Genomic DNA, 20,478 nt, shown 5'->3' with positions numbered 1-20,478 from the left:
TTGCTTGTCCTCAAGCAAAAGTTAAAATATTGTATGCATAGATGAAGGGACTATTGGAAGTGCTTGGCCTTAGGTTCACCAAATCATGCAAAGAAAACACTTGGGTTGCCTCCCAAGAAGCACTTGTTAAACGTTACTAAGCTTGACATACCTCGTCTTACCTCACGGGGGTTCATAGATGAAAGTTGCCCCCTTACCCATGGCTTGAAAGCATGATCAGCAAAGTTTCTTGAGAGTAGAGGGTGAATTATCGGGCTTGGGACTACCTAGAAACGATTCATCGTTCGGTTTGCGCACACCTCCAACAGTCTTGTAGTGTTTTCGGTGGCGTCTCCTTGCCCTCTTAATCTTCCGGAGCACCTTCTTCAAGAACCCCGGGGTAGATGGTACTTCTTCAGTCGAACCAAGCATCATTACTTCTTCAATTTCCTCCTCTTGGTCGAACAAACCCTCATACGGGTCCGGATTGAACATTTCCTGCATGTATTCATCAACAATCTCATCAGTAGTGTCTAGAAGATACAATGTATCATCAAAATCAAGGGAATGCCGCATGGCTTTAGCAAGGCGGTATGTGAGCTTGTCATCTCCGACTCTCAAAGTTAGCTCCCCACCATCCATGTCAATCAATGCTTTGGAAGTCCGCAAGAACGGTCTCCCAAGTATCAAGGGTACATCCGCATCCTCATCGACGTCTAGCACTACAAAGTCAACTGAAAAAATGTACTTGTCCACCTTGACAAACACGTCTTCAATAATGCCTCTCGGATGTCGCACTGTTCGGTCCGCCAATTGCAAAGTCATCCGAGTGGGCCTAGGCTCGCCCAAGCCTAGATTTTGAAAGAAAGTGTATGGCATGACGTTGATGCTAGCCCCTGAGTCCGCCAATGCCATTTCTTCACCTAGATTGCCAATATTACACGGAATGATGTAGCTTCCCGGGTCTTTCTTCTTGTTCAGCATGTTCTTTGGCAACACCACCGAGAAAGATGCATCTAAAATCATTGAAGCACTCTCCTCTAATTTCCTCTTGTTAGTCAACAAGTCTTTCAAGAATTTCGCATACTTAGGCATTTGAGCTAATACCTCAACAAAAGGAATATTGATGTGGAGTTGCTTGGACAAACTCAAGAACTTCTTGTACTATTCATCTCCTTGGTCATTCTTCAATCTAGAGGGATAAGGGATTCCCAGCTTGAAAGGTGGGATTGCCACATCCTACTCTTTGCTTGTTCCCTTTTCAACCTCTATAACCTCGGGTGCGTGTTCTTTTGCCTTCTCACCCAGAAGCCTAACTTCAACCTCACGACCACTTCTCAAAGTGATCACCTTCACATGCTCTCTAGGGTTGGTCTCGGTATTGCTCGGCAAGCTTCCATGTGGCCTTTCCGAGAGAGAATTTGCAATCTGCCCCACCTTGTTTTCAAGGTTTTGCAAAGAGGTGGTGTGATTGCGAAGTGTAGCCTCAACTGATTTAAACCTTGGATTTGAAGATTGCACAAATCTAGTCAAGGCCTTCTCCAAATCATTCATTCGGGTTTCCAAACCTAAAACTATGTTTCCACATTCGGGGCTTGTTGTTGGAAACCCGTTGGCCCCATGGCCTTTTGTGGACCTTGGTTGCTCCATGAGAAATTGGGATGATTCTTCCAACCTGGATTGTAGGTATTACTATATGAGTTTCCTTGAGTCCTCATGTCATTACCTACAAAATTGACTTTCTCAACCGAAGATGCATCATAAATAGAGATCGGGTAATCGGAGGGAGCATGTCCTCCACCACACCCGGTGCAAGTACTCACGGCCGCCACTCTGTTTGAAGTTAGAAGATCTAACTTCTTACTCAAATTTTCCACTTGCGCCGCCAATGAAGTTACTGCAACTATCTCATGAAGACCGGCCACCTTTTTCTTCTCCCTGGCATTCCATTGGTAGCTGTTTAAACCCATTTCTTCAATAAGTTGACGGGCCTCATCGGGGGTCTTGCTACTTAAGGTACCTCCTACTGCCGCATCCAAGAGTTGTCTTGTACTCAGATTCAACCCGTTGTAAAAAGTCTGAACAATCATCCACTCTGGGAATCCATGTTGTGGGCACTTTCTCAGGAGCTCCTTGAACCTTTCCCATGTCTCGAATAGAGACTCCAATTCTGACTATACAAAAGATGAGATCTCATTCCTAAGCTTTGCAGATTTTCTAGGAGGGAAATAACGGGCTGGAAAAACATCTACCATCTCCTCCCATGTAGTAATCGAGGCTCTAGGTAATGAGTGTAGCCACTGCTTTGCTCTCCCTTTTAGGAAAAATGGGAAGGCTCTCAACTTGATGGCATCATCCGTCACCCTATTTATCTTGAGCATATAACACACCTAAAGAAATTTCTCTATGTGACTGTTTGGATCCTCATCGGCCAAACCATTGAACTGTGCGGATTGCTGCAACAAGTGGATGAATGCTGGCTTTAGCTTGAAATTCTGAGCTGTAATTAGGGGTCACACAATACTCGATTGCGTGCCCAAAACCGAGGGTCTAGCATAATCAGAGAGTATCCTCTATTGCTCATTCTGTTCTGCCATATTATCTGACCCTTCAACTTCCAAATCAGCTAGATTAGATTGTTCTTCCACAGGTCCTTTCCCTTTTCTTCTAAGTGTTCTTTCAAGCTCGGGGTCTCCTTCAATCAATATTGAGGGGTTCCCTCGGGTCATCAACCTGAAGCTGCACAAAGGAAAGAAAACAAATCAGAACGATGATAGAAAAGACAATGTGAAATAGAATGGATAAAGGAATAGATAAAGAAACAAAAGTACAAAGTATCTTTAAACGCCTTTTCCCCGGCAACGGCACCAAAAACTTGACAAAGCTCCCCGCAAGTGCACGGAGTTGTCGAAGTAATAAATCTCTGTTGAGTGGGGTATCATATCCACAGGGAAAAGGGAATAAAATTACTTAACTTTCTTCTTAACTATATGAAAGATAAATAGTAATAAGTGTGATAAGATTCAATTGTCAAAAGTAAAATAACCCGAAAGAGAGCAAAAGTAAAGTAGAAGGTAAGGCAATCGATAAAGATGGGGTACCCGGGTATTGATCCGCCTAGGAAAATCATTTCAAGTGTAAGAACTCTCTATTATGAGTCCGAACTAATGCAATGGTGAGTTAGGGACATCCTTTAATGCATGGCCCCGAATCTAGGGTTAACCAAGCCTAATCCTTTACATGTCCCGAAGGAGAAGTTGAACAACCTCTCAACCTCGCACTTGTAAGAAGGATTGCATTAAGCTCTAGGGATTCCAAGTGATAAATCTCTTCCTAATTGTAGACCTAACCATTTGGTCCAGAAGAAAGGTCCCTAACCACAATTAAGCCCTACATGCTAAAATCACCTTCAACGCTTCACTCCATTGCACTCGGAACTAAGCCCCAGCGGAGGGTCATCCCTTAGCTCATTTGCTCTATTATGGCCGCAAAGAACTCGAGAAACGGAGGTAGAATCTATCACACCGGAGGGGAAAAGGGACGCTCCTGTACCTCTCGACTCACCCTCTAAACCCTCTCCAATCAATCTTTGTCTAACTCTTGTGGTGTGTCACTCACTCACAAGGGTTACCACATGAACTCTCAACCCTAGTATCACTCTAAGGGAGCATTCAAACGATTAAACATTCAAGATTGGAACTCACAATAACATCAATTAATTGAAAGCATAATAAAAAGATTCAATGAAACTAATACATCCTAGGGTTCACAAATACCCAAGTACCCACAGGGGGTTTAGCTCTCCATGGAGCACAATACAAATGATAATGAAATCAAATGTAAAAGAAAGTAATCAATAGGAAAACCTCCTCAATAGTCATGGCGATGGTCTTGTGGAGAGTCCTCTACTCGTCGTAAGATCCCCTTATCCGGTAAAAGAAATGCCTCGCCGAATCAATCTGACGGAGGCTCCCTTACCAACCTTCTTTCAAAGAGATGACGATGTTGGAGCCATAGAACCTCTCCAAATCCCTAGCCAGTACCTCTCAAAACCCTAGCCGCAGCCCTCTCTCAAGTTGGGGAAAAGATGGAGAAAAAAATGATGAAATCATGGCTGAAATCGGCCTTAAATAGGTCTGGAATCGGGATTCCACACGCCCCTGTAGATATTCCACACGGGCCTATGAAATTAACGCACGGGCGTGTGAAATTTCCACACGCCCGTGTGGCTCCTCTGTTTTACTGCTTCTTCGGCCATCTGTAAACAGTACCTGCTCCAGTGATTTCTACAGTACCCTGCTACAGTAACTTCCCGAAATACTCCCGAATCCATGCTTTCATCGAGGTAACGTAAATGGGCACACGTTCACATCGTAGATCATCTTGGTTCTTCAATAAACGGTCACGTTGGTGGAGATCTTGCTAAATATGCACAAGCCAGAATACTAGGATGTAACTGTTTTCATGCCCCTCCAAATCATTGCCTTAGCTCGAATACAAGGAGGTTGGCATACCTTCTTTCGCAAATAATCTGCCTCACAACCCAACCTGCATAAAAGTACATAAATACACACATATTAGTGCTAAAACCTGACAAAAGTAATGTTCATCATAAGGAAAGAACGCTTCGTATTCTTATCGCACAAGCACTTATCAATTCTATTGTTTCATAAACCTTTTATTATGTTTTCCTTAATTGATGTTTTTAATTAAGTTCTAATCTTGAATGCTTGTTGAATGATTTCTCCCATAGAGTGACACTAGGGTTGAGAGTCTACATTTGTAATCCTTGTGAGTGAGTGACACACCATGACAGTTAGACAAAGTAAGATTTAAGAGGGTCGAGAGGATGAGTCAAGAGGTATCAGAGCATCTCTTTTCCCCTCTGGTATGATTTATCCTACCTCCATTTCCTAGAGTTCTTTGCGGTCACAATAGAGTGAAGTGCTAAGAGAGGAACTCCGCTCGGGCTTATTTGCGTGAGCAAAAGAGTGAAGTGTTGAAGTACTCCTTAGTACCTAGGGCTTAATCATGACTAGAGATCTTTCACCTAGAAAAAAGGGCTGGATCAACATACAGGAATAGGGTTTATCACTTGGAATCCCTAGAACTTCTTGCAACTTTGCACAGTATGAGGTGTTGAGACTGAGCGATTTCTCTACCGAGACATAGTTTAGAGTTAGTCACGGTTGACCTTAGGTTTGGGATCGTGTATTTTAGGATTTCCACAACTCATGAAGCATCAGTTAGGAGATATAATAGTTGGTCTTACACTTGAATCAATAACCCTATGGGGAGCAATGTCCGAGTGCCCCATTTAGAATTGATTGCCTTCCCTCTCATTTTATCGTGCCTCTCTTTCTTATTTTCTTTAGTCTCATTCACATTGATTTTATCCACACCATTATTATTTTATCTTCACTTAGTTAAGTAGAAATCACTGTGTTTCTATTCACTATTCCCTATGGATACGATAACCCACTCACCTGGGATTTTTTACTTTGATAAACCCATGCACTTGAGGGTCACACGCAAGGGGTGTGTCAAAGTCTATCCTTTAATGTTTCAAACACTAACGTGCAATCTTGATTAAAGTGAAATAGTGCATCCTTCTCCAAGAGCTTGGTCAAAGGTCTAACAATCTGTAAGAAGTCTTTAATGAACCTTTTGTAAAAGATAGCATGTCCCTGAAAACTACAAATTGCTTTCACTAACGTGGGTGGTGGAAGCTTCTTAATTAGCCTTGTCCATTATAATCCCCTTTCTTGAAATCCCATGCTCAAATATGATATCATCCTGAATAATGTAGTGATGTTTCTATCAACTGTGCACAAGGTTAGTCTCCTTACATCTCTCTAGAACCGGCTCTAGATTTCAGAGGCGGATATTAAAGGAGTCACCCAACACAGAGAAATCATCCATGAACACCTCCATCGTGTTTTCCACCATGTCGTCTAAGATATCCAACATGCATCTCTGAAATGTCGTAGGGTATTGCATAACCCGAAAGGCATTCAGTGATACGTAAAAGTTTGGTATGGGCATGTGAATGTGGGCTTCTCTTGATCTTCCGAAGCAATGGGGATTTGAAAGTATCCTGAAAATACATCTAAGAAACAATAATATGAATATCCTACTAACCTCTTGAACATCTAATCTATAAACTATAATGGGAAGACGTTCTTTCTATTGGAGTCATTAAGTTTTCTGTAGTCGATGCACACTCATCAACCTATGACTATTCTAGTGGGTGTAAGCTCATTCTTCTCGTTGGTAATTATGGTCATCCCTCCTTTTTTTTGATACCACTTGTACAGGCTCATCCATGCACTATCTGAAATTAGATAGATGATATGTGCATAAAAAAGTTTCATTATCTCTGTCTTCACCACTTCTTCATATTCAGATTCAATCTTTGATGAGGTAAAGCAGAGGTTTTGTGATCATCTTCTATCAGGATCTTATGGGTACAAAAGGATAAGTTGTATCCCTTGATGACAGATATCTTCCAAGCAATGGCTCTCTTATGCTTCCATAAAACCCCACTAATTTCTCTTTTTGTTCATTAGTTAAACTTTCCACAATGGTCACTGGGAGCTTTGATTCTTCTTCTAAGAAGGCATGCTCAAAATGTTATAGTAATGTCTTCAATTCCATGTCCAGGGTTCCTCAATGGATGGTTTAAGCCTGTTATCCATGTTCAACATGACTCCAGTGGTGCTTTCCTCTTCCTCTAGACCTTAATCATAACTGATATCGTCCTCTATTTCATAAACCTTATTTTCCTCCTTGTTGATGCCATCTGTCTACAAACTGTCAATTCCAATAGAGTTTTCTACGTGCTGCTCACTATTCTCTCTTCTAATAATCCTATTTTCATAAACTGATTAAACGTTTCTTGCCAAAACAATCTCTTCATGTTGTTCATAGTGAATATTGAGTATAGGAGACTACTAGACTATATTGGGGTATTGTGGATCAAGTTTCTACGTTAGGTGGTGTTCAATCAATTGATCAAGTAAGGATAATGCCCTCTTCAACTGACCTTTCATACCTACCATGAAGAGACAAAAGTTCACAGTATTGTGTAGTAATAATATAAACAAGTGATAAATTGAATTAACTAAATTAGATAAAAAAAAATTAAATGGCTAAAACTCTAAGCTAAATGTTTTTGTAGAATCTCTCGACTAAGCACTCCTCAGTAATGGCACAAAAAACTAGATGGACCTCTCATATGTATATTGTAAATATGAATATAAATATACAAATAATATTACAATGAGTTCATGAATACCATGAATGTTTGGGTCATCGAGTAATATCCGTGGGTGAGCACGAGGGTCGTATTTCCCTAGGAGCGGAAAAATACTCCTATTACTTTCATTTCTCTTAATCAATAACCTAAAAGTTTACTTTGTTTCTTTAGTCTACTTCTATAATTTATTAAACAATATAATTGGAGAATCGTTAAGCATAATTGGAGGGATTTGGGTGGTTGTATGACAGTTATCTTGATTATTATTTATGATAGGTGATGAAATGAACTTAACCATGAGAAATATAAATGTCACAAGCAAACAAGGAAGAGTAAAAATGAGAGAAGTCTCAATCAATGAAAATGAGGTACTCGGGCAATGCTCAGTCTAAGATATGACATTAAGCGCATGATTCACAAAGTGTTTCTAAACCTAGTTAATTAAGTTGAGAAAATCCAAGAATAATCGGTCCTTGCCTCCAGATCACTGATTCTATTCCCCTATGAGATCCCGGTAGAAATATGATGAGTGCAATGCATATCATGTCTTTTTACCCTCAATTCATGCTTTTACTTGTCTTTTAGCACATCTTGGTATATATTCGGTGCTATTCTGGGTATGTTTGTTAATGATTGATAAGTGCTTGTGTATTAGTAATATGAAGTATTCTTTTCTTACAATGAGCATTACTTTTCTCAGATTTTATCACTCATACATGTGTATTTGTGTTAATTTTGTGCATGAAGGCTTGTGGAGACAAGTGTAGAAGAAAGAAGCCAAAGTAGACCGTGGAGGCACTTTGTTGATGACATCTTGGGGTGAACAAATGTGAAGACGCGAGTTGTGCTCAAAGATACGTGAGTGTGTGCCAACCTCTGTTGTGCTCAAGTGAATATGTGAATTAGAGGGGCACAGAGATAGTCACACTCATGCATTATGACTTGTGCAACACTAGTAAGATTATTGTTAAATGTGATTTTATTAAAGATGCAACGTGATCTACCACATGGATGTGTGCTAGTTCATGTGGCCTCGATGAAAGTGTGGATTCAGGAGTATTTTGGCGGAGTACTGTCGTAAATTACTATAGTAGTTACTGTTCACAGGCCACTGGAAAATTGATTCCTGCAGATTCACACGGGCATGTGAAAATTCCACATACCCGTGTGGATGCCCGATTTCAGCACTATTTAAGTCGCCATTTCAGTCCATTTAGAAAATCCTTTTTTCCATCTTTTGCCGATCTCTTCACCATCTTTGGAGGCGCTCGTGGCTAGGGTTTAGAGGGGCTTTGGCAAGGCTTTTAGAGTGGTTCTATGGCTTTCTACACCATGTTCCTTCAGAAGAGAGTTATTGGGGGATCTTTCATCGGCATCAATTTGGTGAGATGTACCCTAGGCTTGATGAGGAAACCTTTAGAGAAGACGTGGCCACTCCACAAAACAATCGACATGAATACCAAGGGTGTTTTACTTATGGATTGCATGATTTCACTTTCAATTTCATTATTAATTGTATCTTGCTCTATGGAGAGCTAAACCCCTAGTGGGTACATAGACTTATAAACCCTAGGATGATATTGTTTCTTTGACCTTTCTTTTATGTTTCTTTAATTGATGTCTTTAATTAAGTTCTAATCTTGAATGCTTATTGAATGGGTTTTCCCTTAGAGTGACACTAGGGTTGAGAGCCTATATTTGTAATCCTTGTAAGTGAGTGACACACCATGAGGGCTAGACAAAGCAAGATTGGAGAGTGTCAAGAGGGTGAGTTGAGAGGTAGTAGAATGTCCCCTTTCCCTTCTAGTGTGATTTTTTCTACCTTCACATTCTAAGAGTTTTTTGCGGTCACAATAGATTGAAGTGCTAAGAGATGAACTCCGTTAGGGCTTAGTTGCGCAAGCAACAGAGTGAAGCATTAAAGTAATCCTTAGTATCTGGCGCATAATTGTGACTAGGGGTCTTTCGCTTGGACCAAAGGGTTAGATCTATGTTAGGGAATAGGGTTAATCACTTGGAGTCCCTAGAGCTTTAAGCAACTTTGCACAGTGTCAAGTGTTGAGACTGGGCAATTTCTCCACCGAGGCATAATGTAGAGTTAGTCATGGTTGACCTTAGGTTTAGGACCGTGTAGTTTAGGATTTTCATGACTCATTAAGCATCAGTTAGGAAACATAATAGTTGGTTTTGCACTTGAAGCAATAGTCCTAAGGGGAGCAATGTCCGGGTGCCCCACTTTCTATCGATTGTCTTTCCTCTCATTTTTTATAGCGTCTCTATTTTTTGTTCTTCTTATTTCTTTTCATATTGATATTGTTCACACTACTATCAATCCATATTCACTTTAGTTAAATAGCAATCTTTGTGTTTCTGATCACTATTCCCTGTGGATACGACTATCCACTCACGAGGGTATTATTACTTCGACAAACCCATGTACTTATGGTACATACGTAAAAGGCGTTTTGTCAATGATGTAGGAATTGGGGAGCTCTATTTAACTTAGAGTGAATCAAGTTATTAAATGATAGAAATTGGAAGAAATACTTGTGTTCAAGCTCAACATGGGTACAGCACAATCGTGCTCTATCCCCCTGAATCTCCCATCCTGGTGTGGACCAAGTGAAGAAACTTGCATGGGAGTGACACCAGGGAAAACATGGTTGAAGCACGATCGTGTCCTTTCCCCTGAATCTCTCAGGCTGGAATTGATGTTCTTCTCAACGGGGGAGCACGTGTAGGAGGCTCCTAGCATGATCATGCTTATGGAAGCACGTGCCAAGCATGACCATGCTTCCTTCCACTAAAAATCCCAGGCAAACACTTATTGATTCACTCAAAAGTGGTACATGGAAACATGATTTAATCTTAATCGTGTTTAGACCATGTCAATCTCGAAGACAACCCTTTTAACTCCAGTTTTTAGGGTTTTGCTCTCACCTTTGTTTGGGGACTCAACTCTCCACTGGGAAGACAATGAAGAGGATGAAGATCAGGCTTCTCCACACACTCTAAGGAATTCAAGGAGGAGTCAGAGGAACAATAGAAGTGGGGTTGAGCATACGGAGCTCAGCAAGATAGATCATCTTGCGTAGAAGGGAGTCATGTCTTCTTTCTCTTGCTCTTCAATTATGTCTTTCTTGTTGTACCCATCCATGAGGGGCTAACTGTCCACGGTGTCCCGGGATGTTGAACTATGTGGTTTTGTATGCTTTGACTGCTTGTTTTGAATAATTATGGAGTTCTTTGAGTTTCTTGTGTTTAATCTTGCTTTTGCTTATCTTGATGGCTTTAATTGCACAACTGCCTTGGTAATTTAGTTATCTTGGCATAACTTGGTGTGTTTGAGATCCATAGATGTAACACTGCTTTAGGGCACACACTTGAATCATGGAATGTACCTGGTAATCATTTTAATCAAGTTAGCATACTATAACTCATAGTAATCATCCCGGGGCATTACTCACTTGTAGTTGAAAACATAATCCTAATCCCCGATCACTATCATCATTCACTCTTTCACTATTAGTTCTTAATTAAATCTTTCATCACTTTTTGTTTGACTAAACATCAGAAGATAGATTAGTACTTTTAGTCTGGTCTCTGGGGTTTGACAACCCTACCTCTCATACGACCCGTGCACTTATGGAGAACACATCAAAATATCGCTCAATCTCAACACCTCACACCACATCTGACCTCAATAAACATTAGGGATTCCTAAGAGTATATATGATTCTTAAGGATAAACCTAACCCTACTTCTATTTTATAGGTCCTTAACCCCCTACAAGGTCCTAGTGGAGAAATCTCTCAATCGCAATACTTCACATCAAATATGGTTGCATAAAGCCTAGGGAATACAGAGATAGAATGTACTAATCGGAAGGGAAAAGTGACACTCCACTATCTCATGACTCACCCTCTAAACCCTCATAAATCTTGAGGTTCTAGCCCTAATGGGGACCTCTCTCTCATCAAGGCAAACAAATCATGCATACCGATTATCAATAACATCAGTAAGGTAAGCAAGTAAAAAGAAAGAAAGATTAAAACTCACTTAAACTAGGATTTAATATAAAACACAATGTAAATCAATATAAGAATAAAATCTTAGGGTTCACATGCCCAAATACCTATTAGGGTTTAGCCCTTCATGGGGCAAATTACAAAATAAATAATGCAATGTAAATTAATGAAAACCATGGAATAAAACCCTCTTGAGTTTGTGGGGATGGCCTTGATGAGTCGTTTAATGTCTTGAAGGATTCCTCTTCAAATCTAGGTCGATAATGGCTTCCTCGATGTTATGACAAAGAAAGAATCTATCAAAATTGGTGAAGAACGCCCCCTGAAATTTGCAAAGACCTTCTCTCTATACCCTAACCGCTTTGCCTCTCAAAAGATGTGAAAAAGTCTCCAAAAAATAAGGCAAATCAGCCTTTTAAACTCAAAAACCCATATCTGTCATGTGCCTCCATGCGGCTGTGTAAGCCTCCACGTGCCTGTGTGGGCTGCAGAATTACCCACATGACCTGGTGAAATTCTCACCCTATTATGTGAATAGTATTTTTCTATATTACTGGTACAATACTACTCATGAACAAGGCTTCAACACTCTTCTCTTAAGGCCACATGGATGTGTGCATGTCCTTGTGGTAGGTCATGAGGCTTCTTGTCATTTAATCATTATTAGGAAGGCTCTTGAAGTCTTCACACAAGTTGGGACATGGGAGTGTGACTGCTTTTATGCCCTTCCAACTCACAATCTAGCTTGAATTCTCTTTATAGTTGGCACACACCCTCATGTGTATGAGCTCCGCTTGTGTCTTGCTCCTTATTTTGCCCAAAAGACTCCCGAAATGTGCCTTCATAACCTATCTTTGCTTCTTTTTCTTCTCTAAAGGCCTTCATAATCCTATTTTCCCATAGGAACACCAAATACAATTTATGAGACATAAAACATGATAAAAATGATGCTCCATACATGTAAAATATACAAATATATATGTTTACTCAAGCACTTATCAATAAACGTTGAGTATGACAATTGTATTCTAGTATTGGATCGGGGGAATTCAAAGGCCCATTGGTCCTAATCTCTTGGCAACCAGGTCTAAATCAATAGGAACTTAAGATGGAATCTCTTCCTAACCCAGCCTCCTATATTTGCCTTAAGTACAAGAATTCCTCTAGAAGTGACAAATCAAACCTAAGTCTAAGGAGTAATCGAACCCTAATGCAGAAACCTACCTATGCCTAATCTCTTAGTGCATGAATAGATCTAACTTGGCATGTGTGTTCTAATGTAGGGGCATATCTCCCTCATCCACATTAATAAGAATAGCATTCAAGAAATATGAAATGAATCATATAAACTAGAAAGATTTATTGGATTTAACAATCAAGATTCATAAACAATAACTGTAGGGCCTAGACATACAATTCCCCTCAAATTTGGTTCTTATAAATCACAAATAGAGATATAAATAAAGATAGAACCATAAGACCGAAGAATACCATTAAAGAATTTCTAAACTAACTCCCTCCAAGATTGAGAAGATGGTGCCAAATCTCTTCATGCGCCCTCCTCTAATGATGATCATTGAATCTCCTTTGGAAAACTCACCAGAATCTACTGAAATATGGATGAAAGTCATGGTGAGATGAAGAACTATAGCTGAATCATGAATCTGCTGAAATATAAATCTGTTGAATGAAGTGTAAATGATATAGAAAATATGAACCTTCTAGCACTTATCAGTAACCAATTGTTTGCGCAAATAGGCACTTATGCCATTCTTAGAGTCAAAGAAGTATGAAAAAAATTGAGAACACACACTCATATGCTTAAAGAATACTCCAAAGAAACATTAGAAACAAAAATTTCAAGTATATCTCTAGCTATCAACAAAAGTTTGAGATATGTGATGAGTACTTGAGTAGACATATTTTTCTATATGTTTTACATACATTGAGCATCATTTTTACCATGGTTTGTCTCATATAGTATATTTGGTGTTTTTTGTGCTATTAGGTTGTGAATGCCTTGAAGAAAGAAAAAGAAGCAAAGATACGTTATGAAGACACATTTTGGGATTTTTGTGCAACATAAGGGTCAAAACACAAGAGGAGCTCATGTACATGGAGGTGTATGCCAACTTCCAAGAGAATTCAAGCTAATTTGTGTGTTTGAAGGGCACAAAGGTAGTCACACCCCCATGTCCCTACTTGTGTGAAGAATGTAGGAGCTTCCCAATAATGATTCGATGATGAAAAGTCTTATAACTTACTGTGGATGTGTGCCCGACCATGTGGCCTCTAGAGAAGAGTGTGTGAGCTGTGTTTATAAAGAGTACTGCAGTAATTTACTGTAGCAGTAATGTAGCAAAAACATTGTTCACGCGACCGTGTGAAAATTCCACACTGTCACGTGGGATTTTCTGCAACTCACGTGGGTGTGTGAAATCTCATATGGTCATGTGGAGGCACTTGACAGATGCGGTTTATGACTATAAATAGCCTTTTTTGCCCTATTTTTGGGGACTTTTTGCTAGCTTTTGAAGGGCAAAGCTGCTAGGTTTTAAAGAGGAGGTCTTTGGCGAATTTGGGGTCGTTCTTCAACAACTTTGATAGATCTTTTCTCCGTCATAGCATCAAGGGAGCCTTCAGTAACCTAGCTTCGGAGAGGGATCCTTCAAGATGTTGAGCTACCCATCAAGGCCATCATCAAAAATTCAAGGGGGTTTTATTCCATGGTTTTCATTGCTTTTCATTGCATTAGTCTTTGTTTTATAATTTTCCCCATGGAGGGATAAACCCTAGTAGGTATTTGGGTATGTGAACCCTAGGATCATACTTTTGTATTGATTTACTTTATGTTTTCTATTAAATCCGAGTTTATTTAAGTTTTAATCTTGTTTTCTCATAGCTTGCATGTCGTATTGATCCTTGTGATTGATTTGTATTACTTGATTCATTGCCTTGGTGAGAGAGAGGTCTCCATTAGGGTTAAAACTCCAAGACTGAAGAGAGTTGAGAGGGTGAGTCATGAGATAGTAGAGTGTCCCATTTCCTCTCTGATGAGTGCTTCCTATCTCCGTATTCCCTAGACTTTGTGCAACCATATTTGGTGTGAATCGTGAGATTGAGAGATTTCTCTTCCAGGACCTTATAGGGGATTAGGGATCTTTCACCTAGAAGTATGGTTAGATCTATCTTTAGGAGTCGGTTGTACTATTACGTATCACTAGAATTTATTACGGTCATATGTGGTGTGAGGTGTTGAAATTGAGCGATTTCTCCACCGGGACCTCGTAGGGGACTAGTATCCTTGACCTGGAGGCAATAACCGATTGATCTTGGATTACCTCGACTCATCTAACTCGGTTTAGAAACATTTAGTAAATCTTGCGCTTCATGTTAGATCCTTGGAGGAGCATTGCCCGGGTACCTCATCTTTATTAATTGAGACTTTCCTTGTTTTGCTTTCCCTATGCTTGCTTTAGATATTCATATTCTTACAATTGAGTTCATTCCACACAATCTTGATTCATACTAGATAACTAAGAAATGGTTACTACTAATACTTCCGTTCCCTATGGATTTGACTACCATACTCACCGAGTAATATATTAAAATTTGTTTCCATAGGTTCACGTGCATTCTCTAATTACCTTTCTACATTGGTTTTGTTTTCATTACTTACGCAACCCATATCCCTTTCAAATTTTCTATTCATAAGATCCCAAATTAAGTCCAATATTCCCATTTGGAATGAATTTTGACAAATTTAAAAATTTAAGTAGAGGTAGAACTTGAAGAAGATGACTCCTTGCATATTGTTTGCTTGATATATAGAAGAAGAATACTTTTTAAACAATGAATATAAAGCAAACTTGATGTTTGAGCACAAAATATCAACTTTCTCTTGATATAGTAATTTCACACCATCCACTCAACATATTGCCACTTCTTGAGTCAAGGAGCACATAAACAAATAACAATAAATTTAGATTATCAATGTCGCCCCAATATTTGCCATGTTTCAGCTTCATTTGAGATGTCATTAGTCAAATGCTTTCATTCCCATTATGACATTATTTGGAAATCACAATACCAACACCAAATATCTCATTAACATAAACATTGCAAGTCATACAAATGAGATACCCACAATTTCAATGTGGCATCATAAAAAATTTCAAGAATGGCTTGAAATAATCGGCTCGTTACCATTCCATATTTGTAGGATCTCCACCAAACTTTACCCTTTCATTTTGAAAAATGGAATCTCTCATTAATAATTTGACAAATGGTTTCTTAAACTTTACAACAAATTCAAGCATCCAATAAGTTAAATTCTATCTAGTTTCAACAACAACAAAACAAGACTATTACTATTTGATTTCTCCTCCTCAACACAAGCCTTGAATTTTTGTAGACTAGAAAGAGAAGACCTCTTATATTTCACAATAGCAAAAATTTTCAAAATTAATTTCCCAACATCCTTTAAGCCATTTTGAACAACCAACTTAAAATATGTGCAACACATCTCACATGAAAATATTTTCCTTTTTAGAAGCCATGTTCCCAATGATCAACTCTTCTTCTCAAATACACAATAGCCTTGTTATTGGAACTAGCATTATCTACATTCACATTTAAAATCTTTTTTATGTTTTATTAATTCAAGAACTTCTCAACAACCCTACCAATAAATTCTAATTTATACATGCAATTGGGCAAAAATTGATAATTTTTTTATACAAATTTCAGCCATCATCAATAAAATGAGTGATAATGCGCATATAGTTCAAATTTTGACAAAAATCTTCATGAAACTATGGCAAGACAAATCCTTAAAGATAATTTCTTAAAGAATTTCTTTAACTTTTTCCATTCCTCAATAAAGGAAGTATAGAAGCAATGAAACATGAAGGAATAGTGAAATGAAGATTCATTGCCCTAACAAAAAGTGAAAACCATCCAACTCCACAAATTTATTAGGCAACTCATCCAATATCAACATCCTTTCCAATACTTTTATAATAGAATCTTGATCAAATTACCATACACTTGGAACACTAATAGTTTCAGTAGTAGCATCTTGCTTAACAATAGTTTGGCATGCTTTCTATTTCAAATCTATATTAGCATATAATGCTTTTCATCTTCTTGAGTGATTTGCCAAAGCAGTAGTACCATTTTTTCAACTACAACCAATCAAAATGTCACAATATTTGCCTCTCTCATAGTCTAGATCATCAATTTTATCATAATGATCCCAAACAAGGGATTTATTTTGTTTCTTTTACCAATAAAAGAATTTTTTCCACTTACATTATTGGGAAGTGGTTGTTTTTCCTCTCTTACAAGTACCAGAGCACTTCGAAGTCATTTTTGCATTCTTCATTGGAGTCCCCTCTACATCTTTTTTTCTTTCAAACTTATTAATATTGTTCATGTCATTGAATTCCTCCATTGTCCAGCATTTTTCACTAATATTATCCACCACTCGTACACTAATGTTATAAAAGCCTGATGACCTTTAATTTATCTACATAAAATCATGAATAAACATTATAAAAATATTCTAATTAAGACAACATGCCTAAGAAATCAAACAAGAATTGTCAAGCCTAATAAAAAAGTACCAATTTTGAAGAGAAATATCAAATCCAACTCAACAAGAATTATCACTCTTTGATTTCAATTAGTATTCATTCGAAAGAGAAATAGAAGAAATTTACTCATTGGGGAAGAAGAGATCGAAGAGCTCCCAAGTTAAAGCTAAAATCACAAACAAGAGTTTCGACAAACCATTGTGGAGATGGTGCGAGAGAGAAAAGGCAGAGGTGAAGGCTAAAGAGAAGCGGCGGGATGTGGGGATTAGGAGAAAGGAATTAAAATAATATATATATATATATATATATATATATATATATATATATATATATATATATATATATAACTCTTAAAGGGATTACATCACAAATTTAAATATTCTTTTTTACTTTTATCCTTTATAAAATATAAATTTATTAATAGATTTATTTATATATAAAAATATACTAAAATCTGGATTAGATCTGGGTACCCAGCTTTTACTTTCTCCAAACCCAAATTTAATCCGATTTTCATCTTTAAAATTCAGACTAAGTGCTAGAAAAATTTAGGTAAAAAAATCGGATACCGGATCGGATTATTGGATTTGGTTTTTGCTTACCCTAATGCCAAACTCATTCTAGTGGACCATAGAGATAGATATAGATTAACATCAAGTGTTATGCTGTGATATCTTGTTCTCCTCTTTGTTGCATGCTTTTCTTTGTTCTTTGGAAGTATTAGGTATTTGTTCTTTTTCATGGTCTTTTTCCTGGAAGTAGGAGGTCATTTTTGTCCATTTAGTTTGTGTAATGGTATTTTAGAGTTTCTTTTGAAGTGGTGAGGGAAAAATGATCTTTTTTCTTTAAACCTTATCCCTTATAATCATAGCTTCTCCAAACTTCTCCAAAAGTTGAGAATTTTAGAGAAGCCTTACTAGATGTCCATTCATCATCCTTCCCTTGATGTGCCATCTAATTTTAAAGGTTGTTTGGAATTAAAGAGCCAAGTCTTCTTCATTGAAGGGGATTAGAGTAAGTAGCTTCGCAAGTTGGTGTTTTATTGTGTTATGTGTGTTCTTTGGCATGAACCTTTGAGCTTGTAACCTTTGAACTTGAAACCTTTGAGTTTGTAACTATGACGTTTTGTATGAAGGGTGTTGAGTCTTTGTTGAGTAGAGTTTCTTGTTGTTCTTCATGTTCTTGCTTATTTGGAAAAGTTTACATATCTCTTTGGATAGAATTTTGGAGCTAAACCATGATTTTTGGATACTCTAGGAGTTATTATACATCTCTTTAGTGTTTTGCATGAAAACCTTAGTATATGAGGGATGTATTCCAATGAGTTTTGTAGAGTTTAACCTCTTGGGTACTGTAGCTTAGCCTGAAAACACTGTAGACCGAGATTGTTTTTGGGGGTGCTGTACCAATCGTGCATTGGCGCATATTGTTTTGCAATCTTTGAAGTTAGAACTTCAATTCTCATCTAATCATCATTCCAGCAACCTTAGGACAGGCTCAAATTCCTTCTTTTTGGCGTTGATTTTGTTTTATTTCCTTTGTTGTGTTCGATTCCATTTTCGTGTTTTGCTCGTGTTTCCATGATGGGATTGGTTTCATATTTGTAGGAGGAGAGCCATAAAGTAAATACAAGGCCTTGGAGGGACCTTGACTACATTTTGGTGGGCTTTCTTGTCACTGAATTTGTGTGGTTTAAACACATAATAAGTTAGGGTTTGAATGATAACTAATATGCATGATATTGGAATATAATTCTAAACTTCAGATTTTGTTTGAAGTCTCCTTATTCCTCTTTGTAGATTATTATTTTTTATGAAAAGAAATATGATTGACAACGCCCCTTGCGTATGTCCCGCAAGTGTATGGGTTTGTCGAAGTAATAAATCTCAAATGAGTGGGTATCGTATCCACAAGGAGTAGGGAATAAAAACACTTAAATTGTTTCTTAACTAAAAGAAAAGTGGATAATAGTTGTGTGACAAGAAGTAATGTAAAAAAAGTAAAAGAGATAAGAAAAAAAAGCACAAGTAAAGGGGAGGTAAGGCAATCAATATAAATGGGGTAACCGGATATTGTTCCGGCTAGGACAATCGTTTCAAGTGCAAAACCCTCTATTATGCTTCCTAACTAATGCATTAATGAGTCATGGAGATCCTTCAATACATTGTCCCAAATGTAAGGCCAACCAGGCCTAACTCTATACATGTCCCAGAGGAGAAATTAAACAATCTCTCGACCTCACACTCGTATAGAATCGCAATGAGTTATAGGGATTCCAAGTGATAAATCCTCTTCCTAGATGTAGACCTAACCCTTTGGTCCAGGTGGAAGGTCCCAAGTCACAATTAAACCCTAGGTGCTAAAATCACTTCAACGTTTCACTCCGTTGCCTCTACAACTAAGCCCCAGCGGAAGGTCATCCCTTAGCCAATTCACTCTACTATGACAGCAAAGAACTCGAGGAAATGGAGGTAGGATAAATCACACTGGAGGGGAAAGAGGACGCTCCGCTACCTCTTGACTCACCCTCTCAACCCTCTCCAATCTAGTTTTGTCTAACTCTCGTGGTGTGTCACTCACTCATAACGGTTACCAATAAGAACCCTCAACCCTAGTGTCACTCTAAGGGAGTATTCAAACAATCAAGAATAGGAGATTGGAACTCAATTAACACATCAATTAATGAAAGCATAATAACAAGGTTTAATGAAAAAATACATCCTAGGGTTCACAAATCCAAGTACCCACTAGGGGGTTTAGCTCTCTATGGAACTAATAACAATCAATGAAATCGAATGTAAAAACAAGTAATCCATAGAAACCCCCTCGATAGTTATGACGATGGTCTTGTGGAGAAGCCTCTACTTATCTAAGGGTCCCTTTGTCCGGCTTAAGATACACCTTGCCGAATCGGTGCCGACGAAAGCTCTCCCACTAACTTTCTTCCAAATAGAGTGCAATGTTATAGCCGTAGAACCTCTCCCAATCCCTAACCAATACCTCTCAAAACCTTAGCCGCAGCCCTCTCTCAAGTTGGGGAAAAGATGGAAAAAAGAATGCTGAAATCGGGGTTGAAATCGGCCTTAAATAGGGTTGGAATCGAGAATCCATACGCCCCTGTGGATTCACCGCACAGGCCTGTGGAATTAACGCACGGGCGTGTGGAATTAACGCACAAGCGTGTGGAATTTCCACACACCCGTGTGGATTCTCTAGAAATCACTTTTCTCGCCCGCCTGTGAACGGTACCTGCTACAGTGTTTGCTACAGAACCTACTGTAGTACCGCCCCGAAATACTCACGAATCCATGTTCTCATTAAGGTAACAAAAACGGGCACATTTTTACATCGTAAATTGCTTTGCTTCTTCAATAACGGCAACATTGGTGGAGATCTTGCTATACATGCACAAGCTAGAATACTTGAATGTGACTACCTTTGTGCCCCTCCAAATCATTGTGCTAACTTGAATACGAGGAGGTTGGCACACATTCTTACATCTTGAACCCGGCTTATGTCTTCGCGTTTGATCCTTCTCAAGGTTTCCTCCAAATGGTGCATTCATGATCTACATTGGCTTCTTTCTCTAACATTCGCCTTTACAACCCTATATGCA

At 38.5% G+C, this 20,478-nt stretch overlaps 1 non-coding gene across 1 annotated transcript; it reads left to right on the top strand.

Annotated features, from left to right (window-relative positions):
• Nucleotides 1-2,079: 2,079 nt before the first annotated feature.
• LOC120268463 lies at nucleotides 2,080-2,186 on the top strand. The gene has a single exon (XR_005538949.1). It is a non-coding gene; the product is annotated as a small nucleolar RNA R71 (small nucleolar RNA).
• The last annotated feature ends 18,292 nt before the right edge of the window (nucleotides 2,187-20,478 follow it).

This window comes from Dioscorea cayenensis, chromosome 1 (genome assembly GCF_009730915.1).
Source record: "Dioscorea cayenensis subsp. rotundata cultivar TDr96_F1 chromosome 1, TDr96_F1_v2_PseudoChromosome.rev07_lg8_w22 25.fasta, whole genome shotgun sequence".
Taxonomy (NCBI): domain Eukaryota; kingdom Viridiplantae; phylum Streptophyta; class Magnoliopsida; order Dioscoreales; family Dioscoreaceae; genus Dioscorea; species Dioscorea cayenensis.
This window is presented reverse-complemented; position numbering and strand designations above follow the sequence as displayed.